Consider the following 22,437-nt stretch of genomic DNA (forward strand, 5'->3'; position numbering starts at 1 on the left):
TGTTTCTTAGAAGACCCTTGCGTACTCTGGGCCTTCTGTTTGTTCCAGGATTTCTTTTTACTTCCGCCTCCACTAGTGACTGACTCAGGGGTAGTAGCTTCTTCATCAGAGTTGTCTTCGTGATCTATCAGGATTTTCGCAAGGCACTTAGCACTGTCATATGTGTCTGGCTTCGCAGCCAAGACATTTCCCTTTGTTGGCTGGGTCAACCCCCAGATGAATCTCTCTATCTTTTTACTTTCCGGGGTAACCATTCCCGGACAAAGTAACGCCAGATCGTCAAATCCTGAGGTGTAAGCAACTATGTCGGAACCCTTCATCTTAAGGTTCCAAAGTTCGTGTTCTAGCTTCTGAAGTTCGCCCTGAGGGCAATACTCTGCGAGAAGAAGCTCCTTCATAGCTTCCCAACCCATAGCATTGGCTACAGGTAAAGTTAAGGATTTGACTCGGCCATTCCACCAAGTCAGGGCTTTGTCTAGGAAGGTGCAGGCAGCAAACTTGACTCTATCAGACTCCGAACAGCCACATATTTCAAAGATTGATTCGATTCTCTCGAACCATCAGGTTAAGGCAATGACACCCCCTGTGCCATCGAAGAATGTCGGTTTTGCGTTCATGAAGTCTTTATAGGAACCCCCTTTTTGGTGTCCCTGGCTATTATCTGGGTTTTGGGTTTCACCTCCCGAACCCCTAGAGTTCAGTTGAGGTAAGAGAGCTGATATGGTAGTAGAAATGGTTGCCTGAAGTGTTTCCAAATCGATTTGAATAGGAGGTGGTGGCGGAGGAGGATTGTTGTTGTTCGTTGAGCTGGGTCTCTTTCTTGGAGGCATCTTGATCTAAAAAGATCAGGAAAGAGAGGATCATAAGTCCTCTGAATTGAATCAAGAGATATGGGGCAGGAGATATCTCATCAAGGCAAATATAGCATCATACAAAACGATAAAGCAGAAAGGAGTTATCAAGATAGAACATTTTATCGCTAGAGGAATAATCAAGGAATAACGCGTATACGAGAATTTCTACAAAGGATCGGTTCGAGAAATACTCCCATAGTATTTCATGGTTCACTGCAGCGTCGATTTGTTGTTTGGGATATTGGGTAAGTTTTAGGTATGCCGCATGCCACAGTCACTCCCAAGCACATGTTGGCCGTGTCTCGAATGAATATAGTTGGCCAGGCTATATTGACCCTAGACACGACTACATAACTGCCCAGGTTTAACTGCAGTGTACAACACCCATTTACTTATGTTTTGTTCTACTTGTAGCTACGGATTTCGACGGCTCGACATACTTAAATACTTTTGAAAATACTTATATTTTGTAGGATACTTTTAGTTCAGAGCACTTAGTCCCCTTAATGTTTATAGTTTTATACCATGTAAGGTTTGGTATACTCTGTTCACTATAAACAAGGGCTCTGATACCAATTTATCACACCCCGAAAACCAAAGGCGGAAACGTTCCCGGGGTTGACTCCATGTTGTGTATCAAATCCAATGTACATAGTAATCACAGTAAACAACCATTACATTACATATATATGAAAGTTTACATTTGGTTCAAAAGTAAATTGTACAAAGTTATACATATATCATATGAACAAAAGAGACGAGTCTTCGGAGCACCCCATCTTCACCAAAAGATATCGCCGGGTACCTGTCTAACTTGGACCTGAGAATACAAGCAGTTTGAAAATCAGCATAAAGCTGGTGAGTTCATAATCGGTTTTGTTTTGTGAAAATGTATCGATTTCCTTTAGTTTTCTGAAAAGATTTGATATCCAAGAAAATCCCATATTTTCTTATGTTAATTAGTTTCGTTAACTTTCATTACAGTTCAGTTATGTGATATACGATAACCCCAGGAAAATACCATATTTTCCTAAATACAAGATTGATTAAATAACATAGAGTATAGTTTAATATACAAAACTATAATTTAGACAAACTATAAATAGAAAGTATTTTGAAAACCTTGGGACTACATCCCGAACCAGATTATAGATAATTCGATAAAGACCATGGGATCATTATCTCGAAAATAGATATAAGATAGTTTGATAAACCATGGGATCACTATCCCGAAACTAGATATAAGATAGCTTGATAAAATCATGGGATTATCATCCCGTATAAGATTTAGTTTCAAAACCATGGGATTGCCATCCCGAACGAAATATAGACACAAGATCATGGGATTATCATCCCGAACGAGATATAGACATAAAACCATGGGATTACCATCCCGAACGAGATATAGATTACAAGACCATGGGATTGCCATCCCGAACAAGATATAGATTCTAAACAGATCCTATCTGTGAATAAGTTTATACTAATACGTATTGTGAGTCGGGTAACCATGCTGATACGACAACGAGACCTCCTTGACGTTAGTCAGACGTCGAATGATATCCAGAATTTGTCACCCCAGGCGTGCCCGCCTAACTGTAGCTAGCAGTTAAGGTGTGGGATTGTCAGTCCCGAATAGATCTATTCACAAATTCCTCGCTCTCCCTCCAGGAGACTCTGGTTACACTTCCGGAGAGGATTTACTTGATCATCCATAAAAGGGTAGTGACTATCTCACAAGCTAGTATTAAACTATTCACAGGATTTTCATACGATAATAGACATAAAAAGATTTTAAGACATGATACCGTGAAAATAGTTACATACAATGAGACTATCTGGCAAAACATTCAAACGATATAGAGATAAACTGAATCAGACATAGTTTATCTAATAATTTAATACAGATATCAGTACTTGATATAAAGAGAAATATAGAACCCCCAAATTATTCCCATAATAATTTGATTAGTTTGGTTATTTTCTTAACTAAAATCCATTTAGTTGTAATTGATAAATCATTCCTTATGCTCAACATAATACATAAGGAGTAAAAGAGTTTATAAGATTGCCAGATATTATTTGAAACACATAAATGTTATGATTTGAAAACAGTTTTGGTTTGCTTGTATTCCCCCCCTGAAAACAGTTAAAAACAGTGAAAAAGGCGTAGGGGTATGAACTCACCGGACGAGAAGTATGACGATTTGGATGCTAAGAGTTGATCCGGGGCTTGTAAATACACGAGGTTCGTAATTATAAGGTAAAGATACACATTTGTATCTAATTAGGACTTAGATTGATTGTTGGATAGGGACAATTGCTTCTAGTCGCGAAAACACTCCGATACGAGTGTTTGGAGGGACCCGGGTGGCGTTTAGGGATGGGAAATGACACTAGGGACTTGGGACTTGACTTTACTCCCCATGAGTAAACTTTTAAATGAGTTTACAACCACAAAACACACACATACATGAGTTTACGGCCGTAAACTCATGTGGGTGTGGTTTTGGGTGTTTAAATTGCTTAAATGGCTTACATGGACATGGCAAATGATTCTAGGCTTTGATCTAAATGCATGGAATGGATTAAAATCACCAAAATGATTAATTTATGGGTGTTTACGGCCTAGCATAGGCTCCTGGCCGTAAACTCCTTAATCCTTATGAAAATGATGCTAAATGTTGTTAAAACCAATCACATGTGATTCTAAAAATTCCCACAAGCCTAGAAATGAGTTTGCAAGTGACATATAAGGGATTTATGGAGTTTACGGCCCATGAAACCCCCTTCATGGCCGTAAAATCTAATATATGAAGCTACAATGTGTTTCAAGGCCTGAAACTAGCATAGAATGGCTTCTAAAATTCATCTAAAGGCTTTAGGGTGTTTAGTTTGCATTCTAACACCAAAAATTTTGGAGTTTACGGCCCAAGAACAGGTCTTGGCCGTAAACTCTTAGAAATCCCATAAAATATGTGTTTAAGGCCTTTAAAGTATTTTTGGTTGGTCCCTTGATTTATTCCAAGGCTTTTGGTGGTGTTGGATGGCTTTCTAACACCTTAGAATTGATTTTATGCCAAGTTTTTGGGGAGTTTATGGCCCAAGCATATGCCTTGGCCATAAACTCATCTAAATCCCTCAAAAATCATGTTTCAAGTGTCCAAATGCTAATACCAAGGTCCTATAATTCATATCTAAGCCATAGAGGTGATTTGGAAGGGTTTAAAGGCATGAAAAACACCATTTACATGAGTTTACGACCTAAGCTTATGACTTGGCCGTAAACTCCTTCAAAGTCCTCAAAATCATAGTTTTAAGTGTTCTAAGTCCATATCTTGAAGTCCCTTAGCCATATCTAAAGTCCAAATGAGTCAAGGAAGGAGTTTAAGGGCTAAAAACTCTCTAAAATGGTGTTTATGGCCTAAGCAGCCTCCTGGGCCGTAAACTCACATATATTGTCCAATTTCATGATTAAGTGTCTAATTTGGAAGCTAAACATGCTATAGATTAAGGCTAGGAAGGTACCTTAAGGATTTGAAGCCTTAAATTTGAGTTTTGGACACTTAATCCTTGGATTTAGGAGAGAGGTTAGAGAGAGAGTAGAGAGAGAAGGAAAAAGCTTCAAATGAGTGCTTAAACACTCTTATATAGTTCCTCAAACTTGGACACGGTGGAATTCTACCCGATACTGGCCTTAAACGAAGCTTTGGGTCGCACCCGATTGAGTTTCCGTCACCCGACGAGGATATTTCTAAAACGTATGAAACAAATGTTTTGGGCTAAATTCACGAGTTCTTAAATAATTTGGACCCTCATTGAATGAAAATAAATATATAATTTTAGTTAACTAAGCCCAAAAACGATATCGGGACATTTCGATTTCCGACGAGTTATTCGGGTAGTACGGGTTTTCGGCGATGAACAACCTCGGGTTGTTACAGATCACTAGTGTGCCATTTTGGATGCTAAGGGGCTTCTTATATAGTGTGGCCATGCTTAGGGTTACATCCATGTAAACCCTAATGTGAATGACTTTTCAACTTACTTAGGATCCGTGGGTTAAAGCCTCCATGCACTACCATATTGGTTTGGCCCATTGTAAATAACCATAAGCCCACACCAAAAGAATGATTGATTTACCAAATCAATCCCCTTACATTTAATTTGTCTCTTTTGATCACTAAATTAATTCTTGATCAATACTAATTAAATAATATGATTTCATGTTAATATATTAGAACTTATAATATATTAACAAATCATAAATAACCTCTTCTCAAAAGTCCATCTTATCAAATTGTCCTGGTGATATGCAACCCAAATGGTTTATGCTACACTCGGTTTATGTACATACCAATTATAGTTATGGGCTTACACACCTAATCCAACAGTCTCCCACTTGGATAAGTTTGATAACTATTATTCCAAGTACGACTCCATAACCCGACTAGCAATCGTAGCTCTTAAAAGCCGTTGTCGAACTCTGACCTAGTCAATAACGTGTCCATTAGATAAGGTATCATATATTTCCCCATTCTAGATATCATATGGACTGAGACATGGATTATAATCATTCTCTCTGTCCAACTGTTGTTTCCTAATTTCCGATTTATGACGACCGACTAATTGAACAAATCAAACCAGTCCAGGCTTAGCCAAGCACTTATGGGTGTCATCACTTAATCATCGAGGGATCACGAATATCGCTTTTAACCACATGGGGGAAAAAGGAACGAATAAACTTTTACTCAAATTCTTTCTTGTACTTACTCATCAAATCACACACAACAATATGTTTTATAACACCAAGTTACTGGTACGTTTAAATATGTTAATGTGCAACCGACTCACAACTACAACTCACATGTCTCCGTTTCAAGAATATAAGATATTTTCGTCTCACAATCACTCGTGATAAAATCCATGAAGTGATTCAGATGAGCGTGGGTTTAATCCAATACTCGAATCTTATTCCAGAAGTACTCATGAACACTACAACAAACTTATTTTATGTCTAAACGCCTTTAGGCAACCTACATACCCATTCATGACAGTCTAGCATCAATACCTACTTCCAAAGTATGATCGCCTGTGGATAGTTTGAATAACCTAGTTATTCGGGAAGTCAAACACGCAAAGTGAAACACAATAATAATTGAATCCAATATAGTCTCAAAACTTTTGAATATAAATAAAACACCTTTTACTTAGTCACCATATTGATTACACATTATTTATTGTATAATTTTTCGACTAATCAACTTAATACTTGAAGTAAAACAATAGTCATCCCATGCTCCAAGCATGCACACTGTGTTTTACCTACGGTCCTTACTTTGTGAAATCGATCAATTATAAACATTCCCAATGACACTCATTTCAAAATTCCAAATCCTTATCGTAAATGTAAGAATACCAATTCTTGCTATTTAGTCTAATCTGTTAGATTCTAAACTTATATGCAATGATCCTCTGGTAATGACTATGCACAAAAGTCACATAGACTTGGCAACAGACATTACAAAGTATTCCAATAGAGAGCAATTCAATGGAAACGAAGTCTCACATTCAAAGTACATTCCTTTGAACATCCTTCTTGCATTAAGCTTTCTAATCTTACACAGATTTAATGAATAACTTCCACCTATGGAAACATTTCCATATAAACCATTTTGACTATCACTTCTGAAAAAGAGTTGCCTCTTTTCTGAATATTTCATGATGGTCCTTCCAAAAATTTACACTATACTTCCAACTGACCATGGGCAATCAATCTTTGGTAAACTTCAAATTGTCCTCAACAATTACTTAATCATTTTAGTTATATCCAGTTCTAGTCCTTTTCCCTGTTAATGCCCAAGGCATTTGGAAAAATGGAACACTTAAATATTATAGCATATGCAATCGATCCTATACCCGAAGCATATGGGATACAATTCATAATCTCACATAAAGACGTCATACTTTACCAGTCTCTTGCTACAATATTTCCACATATAGAATTCCCTTATGTTGAACCATTTCAACACAACATCGATATATGTTCTTGACTAAATTTGATTAAAATCTCAATCTAAGCTTTTATATTTGAAATGAAGTATGAATTCCTCTCCATAAGTTATAGCAACACAACTTTTCAAACCCTACAACTATGCAATTTGAAACTTTTGTTTTCTAGAATTAAGATTGCTAACTTGCAACACTTACCATAATAATTATGCTCCGACTAGCATAATAATTATATTCTTATTTGCATAACACTTATGATCCCACTAGCTTTGACATGTACCCATAAATTAGTTGGACCTCTAGAAATCAATACTTATTGACTTTCATCACCAAAGTTCAGATTTCTGATACGAGATGCTTCGATAAGACTTTATCTAGGTTTATCAAACTCATACACCTTTCCTTAGATAGCTTACATGTGTGTCTAAACAATTTTAGAACTGAAAACAATAAGTCTCAAATGTTTAGACCTTTGTCATTTCTCACAATTCGAACTATGAAGAGGGATGCCGTAATCATAATCGAATTTGAGAGTTCAAGTACCACAATTGCCATCTCCTTAGAATCTATTTAGTGAAAGCGTTTCCTCACAATCATTTTCATGAAGCGGAGAGAAACCTTATGACACTTAGATTTTATGGTGTATGTGTTCCTATCCATGTAAATTTGTCAAACCATAATCATAAATACAAGGTTTCTGACAACTCGAAACTCACATGGATTGAGCTTGTTCAATCTTAATTTCCTACCAATTGGTAGCACAAGGGCCTACCATGTCTTCCAAGTTGTTAAGCAGCTCACCCATACTGATCAATGAAATTTTCATTGATCCAAGTGCTTTGCCTTATATAAACAATTGAGAACTCATAGAATTCACATGCATAATCAACTTTTAACTGGAATAGGCAGAAAAACAAGAATCTGTCAATACGATAGGTTGCAAACCTCAATTCGTGTGCTGGTGATAAATAATAGGTTTTATTCTTGATTAGTTCTTGAAACTTTTTCAAGATCTTTAAGACTCCCACTGCCCTATTAACATATAAGACTCTCTGGTCGTGAACCATTCCTTGACAAAACAAATATTCAAGAGTTAGTGCAGATTCTTATCAAGATAAACACTTCACACAATTGGTCTTAATTGGTGTTTGTCCTTACCAAGACATCATACCTTACCAATTTCAAATGTACAAGAGAAAAAACATTTTACTCAACTTTTGATGAGTGCTTTAAACCTTCTTAAGATTCTGCCACTCAAGGCACAATCTTGGAGTGTGACTCTAAGACTTGTTTTGGAACGAAGTATGACTCATCTTCTTGATTTAACTATTTCAACAATTCGCGATTCCTCTTCTTAGCCATACAAATGCACTAAGATATCCTTAGATGATCAATTGTGATATGGTTTTCCATAATCATTAACATGATCATAAAAAACGATACTAAAGTACTCTCCCATCTTTTTAGATTGGAGAAACTTTTATCTTTCTGCCTAATTTGATTATTCTTATTCGCTTTGCTATACATTGAAACTTTTCCAATGATTCAAAATTACACTTAATCTTGTAAGTATAACCATATTTACTAAACTTTAGTAAATCATGACGAATAACCTTATTGTTCTTTATGGTGGACCAAACCAGTGCACAGCCTAGTGTGTCCGATCCCCTAGTCCTTCACTTGAGTCACATATACACGTGAACAAGAAATCAGTCTAAATTTCCCATAGACGAAGGTTCTCATCCATCACATAATACAAGTTTCATGATCCCAAGTTTCTAGACAATTGAAACTTGGGTGGTGAGAATCTTTGCTTATTTGGTAAATTTTGACAGTACCAGAAACGAAAGAATCAAATCCATTTTCCAATATTGCTATCAATTGAAACATATAAGCAACGATTTTTTCACAAATGCCATTGTAAGGAAATTTCAAATAAGATAAAATCCAAAAATTTTCTTTATTTATAAAAGTGCAGAAAACTTGTCCTTACAATGCAAATACAAATGAAAACTATGTTGTTATCTATTCCTAAGCAATCTATCATAACTCTTAAGAAGCAACTAAAAATTCTGATCATCGAGCCATGCGATTGAAATCCATCTCTTTGTGATAAGAATCAACTTACTCTTCCTTTAAGCTTTCTTTGTTCTCTTTGATGCTACAAAACATCAAAATGTAATTACATTACATCATGTATTAAGAATCTCCAAATAGGAACTTAATAGAGTTAGACAGTGGACATACCTGAAGTAGAACCATATAATTTAATTAAATTTCCCACATAGTCAAGGCAGCTTCGCTTCCAATGTCCCTTTCATTGGCAATAGAAACACACAGGCTCATTTGGAATGGCACATGGAATAATCTGAGAATTGGCCTTTGTCTTATGATCAAAAACTTTTGACCATGTCCAATTCCTTTCCTTTGGGAGAAGGAATCGTTTCTGGGATGTCCATGTTAGCTTGGGATGTAGATCTTCCAATCAAATTTGCTTAACCATTGCGCCAAATCATTGCTGATCTAGCAACAATTAGCAAATAGCTAAGATCAATAAGGGTAATGTCATGATTTGTCACATGCTAGTCTTTAACGAACTCACTATATGACTCGAGAAGTGACTGAAGAACCAAGTCAATTGTAACATTCAGAATTCCAGGTATCATGTTTTAATTATTTATTTTTTTCAAAAGAGGGACTCGATGAGTTGACGCCTAGACTCGTCGAGTAGAATCGCGATTTGCTGATTGGATTAATGAAGGGACTTGACGAGTCGGGGAGTCGACTTGACGAGTCCGCATTGTGGACAGAAACCCTAAGTCCTCGGGTCTGTGCCCTATTTAAGGGATCTTATGGCACTCATTTTCGGTCACCTTCACCCTTGAGAGCACCAGAGAACCTGAGAGCATTCTGAGTGAGAAAAGAAGTCATTTTCATCATTTCTAGTGGGATCTTTAAAGAAAGAAGGAAGGAGGGCAAGCTAGACAGATTGAGGAGCTCAGAACTACTACCAATTGATCAGAAGAGGGTGCTAGACGTATGAATATATGCTCATTCTTGTGTATATGGTGATCTACTTGAATCTAGGGCTTTCTTATGCCTTCTTTAGCTTAAATTTGAAGCATATGAGATCCCAAAGTGGAATTCTTCTTAGATCTGGACCTTAAGAGGTCCCAAGAGTCCTATCTATCCTGCTTTATGCTATTCCTTTGGAGATATGAACCTAGATTGCCATTTTAGAAGCTATTTCACCAAAAGAAGCCTTATGAGTGTTGCATGAGTGTAAAGGTTGGACCTTTACATGATTATTGAGATTGGGAAGTCAGGTCTATAGGTTAGACAAACAGATCTGACCTCAGAAGGTCATTTGAGTGTGGCTATGGAAGAAATTCGCGGAGTCCATAAGAGAACTTGACGAGTCGAGTCGGGGTTGCCCCGCGATTCATGACTAGTGGTAACCCGTCGAGTGGAAGGTTCACTCGACGAGTTGAGTAAGGCCTTAGAAGGATTCAGAGGACACGCTTAGACTCGTCGAGTCACCCGAGTACACTTGAAGAGTCTGGTCAATGTTTGACCGTTGACTAACGTTGACTTCAGTTGACCTTAGGTTTTGGTCAAGCTAGTTCAAGAGAGGTTAGAGAGGGGTAGAATTGTCTTCTACCCATCCTTTAGAAGTGATGACATGATAAGATATTGATTAGAGATGTTATCCTGTTGATAATTGGAGGCTAGGTCGGGATATTTGAGCTCGAGAGTTTATCCGACTTCATACAAGGTGAGTCTTCTCATTATACTTTACCTAGAGTGGTAATTATGTGTGACCGGAAGGTCTTATGTGCTATGATTAGAATGCAATGTATACTGTTATATGAGTAGTATGGTATGGAGCAGAAGGTCATTATGATACGGACTGCATGGTTAACAGTGCATCGACCGGAAGGTCAAGATGATGAGGACCAGAAGGTCATTACCGGTACATCCGGAAGGTCTACCAGGGTTGGGACGGAAGTCCCCTGAGACACATGGATCAGAAGGTCCCATAGAGTTGTGGCCTTGAGTGGCGTATGTGTTGTATGTGGTATTTTGGGGAACTCACTAAGCATTTATGCTTACCGTGTTATGTGTTTTGAGTTTCAGGTACTAGCGAGGATCACGGGAAGGCGCTAACAGGATCTGTACACACTGATGAAGATTTATGTACTTGATATTTTGGGGTTGTTTAATGAGATAATATGTGATGCAATGGATTTTATTATGAATGAAATTATGTTTTAAAAATGAAAAGTTGTTTTAAATTTTTGCGTTGTTACAAGCTGGTATCAAAGCCTTGGTTTGAGAGATTCGGATGCACCTTCGGGTGTATTTGAACTCAAACTGAGGATTTGAGAAAGAGTTTCATAGAAGAAACAATTTTTCTAAAAAGTAAAGGAATTTGAGGAAAGCGGAAAGAAGCAGTGTGCATGATCAGCCAACGCCCGAACAGTGATTTGCCAAAATACCCTTACATTATGTGTTATGAGATATGATATGATATGTTATGCATGCTAGTGTAGGCTAGGCATTCATATTAGTACTATAGTGGCCTGATTTGTGATGCCTTAGACTAAGAGATTAATGCTGCTATGAGATGCTTCGAGAGTGAGTAGGTAGCAGTGAGGAGCTTATGAGAAGTCTACCGAAGGGTAGCCTATGCTTAGCGAGATGTAGAGTACTTGTGATCTGGCATCCTAGGAGGAGGACTTGGAATGAATGCTGCTGCGGTGTGGAAGGTAGTATAAGGCCCGTACTACTGAAAACACCGGATTAGTGCGCAACGCAAGTAAGAATCCTTAGGGTACTAGGGAACAAGTAGGGTTGAGTTATCGAGTGCGAGTATACTCGAGCGAGTCTCTGATATTTTATGTTGTATTTCAGAGACATCATGGTTGGGACACGCCACAAACCAGAGGCCAGCGGCGTGAGTGACAAGGAGCTTCGTCAGATGATCCACGATGAGGTGGCTGCGACTATCCACACAGAGACACCAAGGATGTTTGGGTCTATGAAGACGACCCTGATTGAGACGTTTGACGTGAGATACGCAGCGGTTACTGAGGCTGCGGCTGCTAAAGCTACTGCAGCTATGGCTGCTACTAGACCTCATGGGGGTAACTCGTTGCTGTTCCGGGAGTTCAGCAACACGAAGCCACCAGAGTTTGATGGGACATAGAACATGATTGCTGTGATGAGATGGATTTCCGATATTGATTGATGCTGTAACTCTTGTTCGTGTCCGGAGCATCTGAGGGTACGGTTCGCATTGAACCAGCTCCGCTTGGGAGCGAAGGATTGTTGGAAGTTTGTGACGACATATCTCACTCTTGCGGAGATTACAGTGGTGACCTGGGAGAGGTTCACCACCATGTTCATAGACGAGCATGTTCCCCTGGTGGAGATAGAGCGGTTGGCATAAGAGTTCTTGTCCCTCAAGCAGGGAACTGAGTCGATGACAATGATTACAAGGATGTTTCATGAGAGGGCGTTGTTTTGTCTAGAGCACATGTCGACCGAGCAGGAATGTATGAGTCGATATCTAAGCATACCGAGGAGAGAAATTCATGAGTTCATGGCGAACTCGATGTACCAGACAAATCCCAAACTCCATGAAAATGTCTGGAAGAGGAAGATTAAGCTGGAGACTTAGGCCAGGGAGGAGGTCGAGTCTTAGAGGAGGGACAGGCGACCGGCACAATCTCAGCCGACAGCCAAGCGGGCTAAGCCTGTTGATGCGAGATCTGGAGGCCAGAAGGGATGCACTTGTGGGAAGTGTGGCAAGGGACATGATGGAGTGTTTCGATCAGGTGCTTGTTACAAGTGTGGCAAGGAGGGGCATATATCCAAGGACTGCCTTAAGGGATTTATTGTTTGATTTCATTGCAACCAGACGGTCCATCGAAAGGTCGAGTGCCCGCTGATGTTACAGGGATCAACTCAGGGATTTGCCCCTACTGTTGCACATGCTACTGAGGGTCTGCTAGTGAAGGCCGAGACACCAAAGGATCATGAGAGAGCCTTCCAGTTGAAAGCGGAGGAGCTCCGCGCAGCGCCCGATGTAGTGGCTGGTATATATTCTTTCATTTATTTATGCTGATTTGAGATATTGTGCTTATATTATGATATGTGTAGGTACTTTTCTTGTGAGTTCTGTACCTGCTTTGATGTTATTTGACTCGGGTGCGAGTCGATCATTTGTTTCGTTAGCGTTTAGTCAGCACATCAGTATTCGGCAAGAGGCGTTGAGTCGACTTCTATGAGTTTCCATAGCTGACGAGCGAGCAGTGTATGCTACTGACGTGATTAGAGGATGTGTACTTGAGATCTTAGGTGTAGAGTTCCCGATAGACTTGGTCCCAATTGCGATGGGTGACGTTTGTGTTATAGTGGGCATCGATTGGTTGAGCCGGTTTGGGGAGATTATAGACTGCGAGTGTCAGATGGTGACGATACAAGACCCTAATGGGGGAGTGTTGAGTGTATATGGTGAGGGCACCTGATGTGGGTCAGTATTCTATTCGGATGCCAGAGCGACACAGAGTTTACAACAGGGCTGCAACGGGTTTCTAGCTTATGTGATGGATACACGAGTGGTCGCAGAGAAGCCGAGTTCGATTGATGACGTTTCGATAGTGCGTGAGATCCCAGATGTTTTTCTCGAGGAGTTGCCGGGTGTGCCTCCCGAGTGGTAGGTGGAGTTCCGCATCGATTTGGTTCTGAGGGCAGCGCCTATTGCCAAGGCGCCTTATCGCCTTGCGCCACTAGAGATGCAAGAATTATCCTCGCAGCTTCAGGAGCTGCTGGGAAAGGGGTTTATTTGACCAAGTAGCTCGCCGTGCGGAGTGCCAATCATTTTTGTCAAGAAAAAGGATGGCTCTCAACGGATGTGCATTAATTACCGGGAGTTTAACAAGTTGACGGTCAAGAACCGTTATCCCTTGCCAAGGATCGATGATCTGTTCGATCAGTTACAGGGAGCGTCCTAGTTCTCCAAGATAGATTTGAGGTATGGATATCATCAGCTGAGAGTGAGGGATGAGGATATCCAGAAGACGGCGTTCAAGACTCGTTATGGGCATTACGAGTTCGTGGTGATGCCTTTTGGGCTCACCAATGCACCGGTATCGTTCATGGATCTCATGAACAGGTTATGCTGGCCGATGTTGGATCAATCGGTGATCGTTTTCATCGACAATATCTTGGTGTATTCGAGATCCCGAGAGCAGCATGAGGATCATTTAAGGGAGATCCTCAGGGTTTTGAGATCGGAGAGGCTTTACGCCTAATTCTCCAAGTGTGATTTCTGGTTATGGTAGGTCTAGTTCTTAGGGCATCTCGTTAATCAAAATGGGATATTAGTCGATCCGGCCAAGATTGAGGCGGTGATGAGTTGGGAGGTGTCGAGATCGCCCACCAAGATCAGGAGTTTTATGGGGTTGGCCGGCTACTATCGGAGATTTATCAAGGATTTCTCCAAGATTGTCGTGCCACTCACCAGGTTGACCCGGAAGGGCGTTGCTTTTACGTGGGGGTCTAGAGCATCAGACCTTGTTTGAGACTCTTCGCCAGAGACTATGTGAAGCCCCGATGTTACCCCTTCCAGAGGGAATGGAGGATTTTGCGGTGTATTGTGACACATCGATATCGGGGTTGGGTGCAGTTCTTATGCAGAGAGGGCAACTGATAGCGTACACATCGAGGCAGCTGAAGCCTCACGAGGTGAGGTATCCCACCCATGATTTGGATTTGGCGGTCGTGGTGTTCGCCCTCAAGATATGGCATCATTATTTGTATGGGGTTCGGTGTATCATATACACGGACCACAAGAGTTTGAAGTACTTGATATATCAGCCCAATCTGAACATGTGCCAGAGGAGATGGTTGGATGTGGTAAAGGATTATGACTCCGAGATCCTGTACCACCAGGGCAAGGCTAACGTTGTAGCTGATGCCCTAAGCCGTAGGGCGGAGAGTTCCTCGATACGAGATATTTGTATGAGGATGGAGGTGATGACTCCGGTGTTGGATAACATCCGTGAGGCCCAAGTAGAGGCTGTGAGACTGGAGAACCGCAACAGAGATCGGGTGATTGGGCAGGTATCTGAGTTTGTTACCGATAGCCAAGGGCTTATGACCTTTCAGGATCGGATTTGGGTGTCGTTTACGGGCGTGGTACGTATCATTATGTTGGAGGAGGCGCACAGATCGAGGTTCTTGATCCATCATGGGGCCACTAAGATGTATTTGGACCTAAAAAGAGAGTATTGGTGGCCTTGTATGAAGACGGATGTGGCGTGGTTTATGGAGAGGTGCTTGACCTGTCGCAGGGTTAAGGCCGAGCACCAACGTCCGCATGGCAAGTTGTAGCGACTTAAGGTTCCACAGTGGAAATAGGAACATATTTCTATGGATTTCATCACTAAATTGCCGAGAACCACAAGGGGCGTCGATGCAATTTGGGTGATCGTTGACCGGCTGATGAAGAGCGCTCACTTCCTTGCTATCAGTGAGAGCTCTTCTGCAGAGAGACTGGCAGAGATGTATGTGAGAGAGATAGTATCACGACATGGAGTACCGATCTCGATTGTGTCAGATCGAGATGTACGTTTCACTTCCAGATTCTGGAAGAAATTCCATGAGGAGTTGGGTACGAGGTTGCATTTCAGCACTGCTTACCACCCACAGACGGACGGACAAAGTGAGCGTACGATTCAGATGCTCTAGGACATGCTTCGAGCATGTGTGTTGGAGTTCGGAGGACGTTGGGACATGTACTTACCATTAGCTGAGTTTTCCTATAGCAACAAGCACCATTCGAGTATTGGTATGCCTCCCTTCAAGTTGTTGTATGGGAGGAAGTGTCGGACTCGCATCTGCTGGGGAGAGGTAGGGCAGCGAGTGATGGGTAGCACTGAGATAGTGCTTCAGACGACTGAGCACATACAACAGGTCCGCCAAAGGTTGCTGACAGCTCAGAGTTGGCAGAAAAGTATGCAGATAAGGGACAATCCAAGCTCGAGTTTTAGGTTGGTGACTTCGTACTCTTGAAGGTATGTCCTTGGAAAGGAGTGATCCGATTCAGGAAAAGGGACAAGCTGGGGCCCCAGTACATTGGTCCTTTTAGGGTGAATACAAGGGTGGGCAGGGTAGCGTATCGTTTAGAGTTACCAGCGGAGTTGAGCCAGATACATGATACCTTCCACGTGTCACAGTTGAGGAAGTGTATAGCCGAAGAATTGGTAGTAGTGCCATTAGAGGATAATCAGGTGGATGCGAGCCTGAATTATATTGAGAGACCAATCGTGATTCTGCATCGGAGGGTTATGGTTCTGAGGAACAAGAAGGTTCCCCTGGTTCAGGTCCAGTGGCAACATCGGATAGGGTCTGAGCTGACTTTGGAGCCGGAGTTGGAGATGCGGGAGCAACATCCAGAGCTGTTTGGAGAGTGAGACTTTGGGGGCGAAGTCTGATACTAGTGGGGGAGAATTGTGACATTCATAATTCTAGGTATCATATTTTAATTATTTATTTTTTTCAAAAGAGGGACTCGACGAGTTGACGCATAGACTCGTTGAGTAGAATCGCGATTTGTTGATTGGATTAATGAAGGGACTCGACGAGTCAGGGAGTTAACTCGATGAGTCCGCACTGTGGACAGAAACCCTAAATCCTCAGATCTGTGCCCTACTTAAGGGATCTTATGGCCCTCATTTGTGGCCACTTTCACCCTTGAGATCACAAGAGAACCTGAGAGCATTGTGAGTGAGAAAAGAAGCCATTTTCATCATTTCTAATGGGATCTTGCAAGAAAGAAGAAAGGAGGGAAAGATAGGCAGATTGAGGAGCTCAGATCTACTAGCATTTGATCAGAAGAGGCTGCTAGAGGTATAAATATATGCTCATGCTCGTGTATATGGTGATCTACTTGAATCCAGGGTTTTCTTATGTCTTCTTTACGTTGAATTCGAAGCATATGAGGTCCCAACATGGAATTTTTCTTAGATCTGGACCTTAAGAGGTCCAGAGAGTCCTATATATCCTGCTTTATGCTATTCCTTTGGAGATATGAACCTAGGTTGCCATTTTAGAAGCTATTTCACCAAAAGAATCCGTGTGAGTTTTCCATGAGTGTAAACGTTGGACCTTTACGTGATTATTGAGCATTGGGAAGTAAGATCTATAGGTTATAGAAACAGATCTGACCTCAAAAGGTTATTTGAGTGTGGCTATGGAAGAAACTCGCCGAGTCCATAACAGAACTCGAAGTGTCGAGTCGGGGTTGCCCTGTGATTTATGACCAGTGCTAACCCGTTGAGTGGAAGGTTCACTCGACAAGTCGAGTGAGGCCTTAGAAGGATTCACAGGACACGCTTGGACTCGGCGAGTCACCCAAGTGCACTCAACGAGTCTGGTCAAAGTTTAACCGTTGACTAACGTTGACTTCAGTTGACCTTAGGGTTTTGGTCAAGCTGGTTCAAGAGAGGTCATAGAGGGGTAGAATGGTCTTCTACCCATCCTTTAGAAGTGAGGACATGAGAGGGTTTTGATTAGAGATGTTATCCTGTTGATAGGAGCACGCTAGATTGGGATATTCAAGCTCGAGAGTTTATCCGACTTCATACGAGGTGAGTCTTCTCACAATACTTTAGCTAGAGTGGTAATTATGTGTGACCGGAAGGTCTTATGTGCTATGATTAGAATGCGATGTATGCTGTTATATGATATGTATGTGCTAGGTTATGTTATGAGTAGTATGGTATAGACAGGATGGTCAACAGTGTATGGACCGGAAGGTCAAGATGATGAGGACCGAAGGTCAAGATGATGAGACACATGGATCGAAAGGTCCTATAGAGTTGTGGCCTTGAGTGGTGTATGCGTTGTATGTGGTAGTTTGGGGAACTCACTAAGTATTTATGCTTACCGTGTTATGTGTTATGTCTTTCAGGTACTAGCGAGGATCGCGGGAAGGCGCCGGCATGATCTGTACACACTAATGAAGATTTATGTACTTGAGATTCTAGGGTTGTTTATTGAGATAATATGTGATGCAATGGATTTTTTTATGAATGAAATTATGTTTTAAAAATGAAAATTTGTTTTAAATTTTTACGTCGTAGCATCAATATCCAACTTCCTTTGGAACACAACACACAACATTCCCAGCCTGTCAATATGTAGCTTCAAGTCCAAGACATGAGCACATATAGACTTTCCATCTTTGTGTTTACTAGCCAATAGGGATTGAGTGATCTTGAACTTTTCAAGTCTTCGAGCTTGTGGGTCAAGGATAATTATTGGAGGAGGTGGATGAAGTGAAGTATGATTTCGGGGAACATCATCTTTATGAGGAAAGCTTTTTTTCTAAAAGATTCGGCAAAAATCATAGTTGTCAAAACTAGACATCTACAGGGAGAAATTCAAGTTTAGTTAATTTATGTCCTTAATATAACACCCAAAATGAAATATTAAGGCTAGGACCCAACATAATATTTTACAATTCGGAAGAGGGATGCCGTAATCTAATTGCAAAATATTTGAAGGTAGGTAAATGACGATTTACCAATTTCCACCATGAAAAATGAAATTGATTATTAAGTTTTAAATGAATTGAAATTCCTAGATCTTTTGAGATTCATTGAACTTTTTAATGGCATGTTTAAATGTCGATTGTGCCCTTCATGTTTGTGACTGGAATGCCAAGGATCACAAACAAGGTGTGAATAACCATGCAAATTAGCTTGGTACACTTAATGTTACAAATCACCTAATCAATGTGCCAGTTAACCATCCACGCTCTATTAATCTATGATTAACATCAAGCTACCCTTTTCCACACACTGTCAGTCCCAGATTAGTGTGTTGGTTAACCATACGCGCTCCACTAACGACTTAACAAGGTGCAAAGTGCAATTTCATGGGTTAGCACCAAATTCATATTTTTCCTAAGTAACTAAGATTGGGAATTTATAAGTGTTTAATTACTTGGTATTTTCATTATAATTTTAATGAGAATTAATCTCCTATCCCAGCCATTCGACTAACGACCCTCCACCAGTCAAGGAAGCTGTGAGTGAGAGTTGACACTCATTAAACCACCATTTTATAGGCAGTAACCTTATAACCCCTTATAGATCGACTACGTGAATGAGGCTTACTAATGATAGGACCGACTTTTTACTTAAACATATAATATATTAAACTTTTAATATTATAATAGTATAAGGGTGTATTTTAAACTTTTAAAATACTAAGTGGTTTAATCTATTAATTAAACTATACTCTAAATTTAATTATACTTAAACCATGTCATTATGGAATTATTAATTCTCTTTTAATTAAACACTTTATTTAACTATTAATAAAGTCCATAAAGATGTAATATGAATTATTCAAAACATCAAGATGCTAAAACAAAATTAAAACTATTTAATTTATTGTTAAGTTATGAACCCATGAGTTACACTTTTGAAAAATTTCCAAATAACTTTAGTTTTAGAATTCAATATCTCATAAAAAAACTTTTCAAATTCCAAAACTTGAAGGTAAGTTTTGTAACTCTTGAAAACTTTTAGAATTTCATAAAAGAGATTTTCCAAGTTCCATAACTTGAGGGAAAGTTATGAAACTCCTCAAAGCCATTTATAACAAATTTTGTAACTTTTGAAGACTCTTGGAATTCATAACTTAAAGTGTTAATGAATGAGACTTTTTACATCCATAACTTATGGAAATTTCAAAACTCTTAAGATCATAACTTTTAAAAAAGACTTTTGAGTTCCAAAATTTTATGACAAAATTTGTAACTCCTTAAAAACATTTAGATCAAACGTTTAAAACAAATAAAATAATTATATCATTCTATCTTTTAATAAATTTACCTAATTCAACTCATGTAGTAAAATGACTCAAATTTTACAAATAATTAGGTTTTCATAAAATCAAGTAATTATCTTAAAATTTGACAAAATTCATGTGTTTTTCATCTTTGAAAATCAAACATTTGCATCAATATAACAAAAAACAACCCATGGCTCTGATAACACTGTTGGGTTGTAGTATACTACAACATCCTATGGTGCATATACAACCCTAAATGCTTTGGATCTATGTTTTCTGTAATTATACATGCAATATTGTTTCCAAAGAATTAAGCCTACAACTAGCATACAATTGACATAAACAATATTGAATACTAGTTAGGAGTTTACCTCTTTATGTAGCTTGTAGAACTTGTTGCATTTGGCCTTAAGAACTTAGTGCCCCAAGTGTTGCACCTCAAATGGAACCAAAATCGGCTCATGGAACTCCAAGGATCACTAGTATGCCATTTTAGATGCTAAGGGGCTTCTTATATAGTGTGGCCAGGATTGGGGTTACGTCCATGTAAACCCTAATGTGAATGACTTTTCATCTTACTTAGGATCCATGGGTTAAAATATCCATGGGCTATCCATGGACTACCATATTGGTTTGGCCCATCCTAAATAACCATAAGCCCACACCATAAGAATGTTTGATTTACCAAATCAATCCCTTATATTGAACTACTCTCTTTTGATCACTAAATTAATTCCAAATTAATTCTTGATCAATACTAATTAAATAATATGATTTCATGTTAATATATTAGAAGTTATAATATATTAAAAAATCATAAATAACCTCTTCTCAAAAGTCCATCATATCGAATTGTCCTGGTGATATGCAACCAAAATGGACCACGCTACTCTCGGGTCAAGTACATACCAATTATAGTTATGGGCTTACAAACCTAATCCAACATGGTCTTCCAACTCGTCGAGTAGGCTTTGTAATTACACAACCATCTTGGTCTCTTCATGGCGAGTTGTGGCCTCAAACTCGTCGAGTACGCTTTTTGAAATGCATAAAAATCCTTAAATTTCATACTTGGGGAGTCAGGATGTTACAACTCTCACCCGCTTGATATAGGCTTCGTCCTTGAAGCCTACTATGGTGAACAACTCTAGATAATGCTCCAGCAACTCGGCCTCCAGCTCCCAAGTGCACTCGGATCCCCTACGATGCTTCCAATGTACCTTTACCAAAGTTATCTCCTTGTTACGTAGAATCTTCACCTTCCTTTCCAAAACAGCCACTAGTCTCTCTATATAGTTCAGGCACTCGTCGAACTGAATATTATCCAATGATACAATCGCCTCCTCATCCACTATGTACTTCCGTAACTGCGAAACATGGAATGTGCTATGGATTTGACTAAGCTCCTCTGGGAGATCTAGTCTATACGCTACCTTACCAACCTAGTCTATACGCTACCTTGCCAACCTTGACAATAATCCGTAATGGCCCAATGTATCGGGGACCCAACCTTTCCCTATTCCTAAAAGTGAATCACACCCTTCCAAGAGGAGACCTTTAGTAACACCATGTCGCCAACCTAAAACTCCATCTCAGATCGGCGTCAGTCGGCGCAACTCTTCTGCCAAATTTGAGCAGTCTACAATTGTTGCCTAATCTGCTGAATCATCTTGGTAGTCTATAGAACTACCTCGTTCCGACCATCACCCTGTGACCAACCTCACCCCAACAGACTGGGGTGTGACATCTCTGTCCATACAACAACTCAAAGGTGGAGCGCCAATACTGGAATAAACGTTGTTGTTATAGGAGAACTCTGCAAGGGGGTAGGTAGGAGTCCTAGCTCCCACCAAAGTCAATAATGTTGGACCGCAACTTATCCTCGAGGGTATGTATGGTCTGCTCACTCAGACCATCTGTCTGCAGATGATAAGCTGTATTGAAATGCAGCCATGTGCCCAGTTCCTCATGGAACTTCTACCAGAAACTGGAGGTGAACCGAACATCACGGTTTGAAACGATAGAGATCAGAACCCCATGACAAGCAACGATCTCGCGAATATACACATTGGCCAGATTCTCGGATGATAAGCTCTCCCGTATGGGTAGAAAATGGGCACTCTTGGTCAATCGATCCACGATGACCCAAATAGCATCAAAACCCATTGTCGTTCTCAGCAATTTGGTGATGAAGTTCATCGTGATCTATTCCCATTTCCACATGGGATCTCTAGAGGCTGCAGCTTGCTTTGCGGCCTCTGATGTTCGACCATGACCATCCTACAGTTCAAGCACCTCTCTATGTACCATGCGATCTCTCTCTTCATACACGACCACCAGTAACTCAGTCTCAGATCTTGGTACAACTTGGTGGCCCCCAGGTGAATCGAGAAGTGAGACTTATGAGCCTCCTCCAATATTATCTGTCTAACCCCACCAAACATCGGAACCCATACCCGACCACAAGGGGTCAACAATCCCCAACTATCCTGCACGAATCTGGTGATCTTACCCCTAATCCTCTCCAGCTTCTCGTTTTTTTGTCGTACACCCTCGACCTGAGCTTCCCTGATCAAGCTCACATGTGGATAATCTATTGATATCCTTATACATGTCGTTGGAATAGAAGATCCAACTGAATTGCAACTCAGGGCGTCTGCCACAACATTCTCTTTACCCGGATGGTAAAGCATATCAC

Source organism: Lactuca serriola, chromosome 3 (genome assembly GCF_051521515.1).
Source record: "Lactuca serriola cultivar US96UC23 chromosome 3, Lser_US96UC23_V15, whole genome shotgun sequence".
Lineage (NCBI taxonomy): Eukaryota > Viridiplantae > Streptophyta > Magnoliopsida > Asterales > Asteraceae > Lactuca > Lactuca serriola.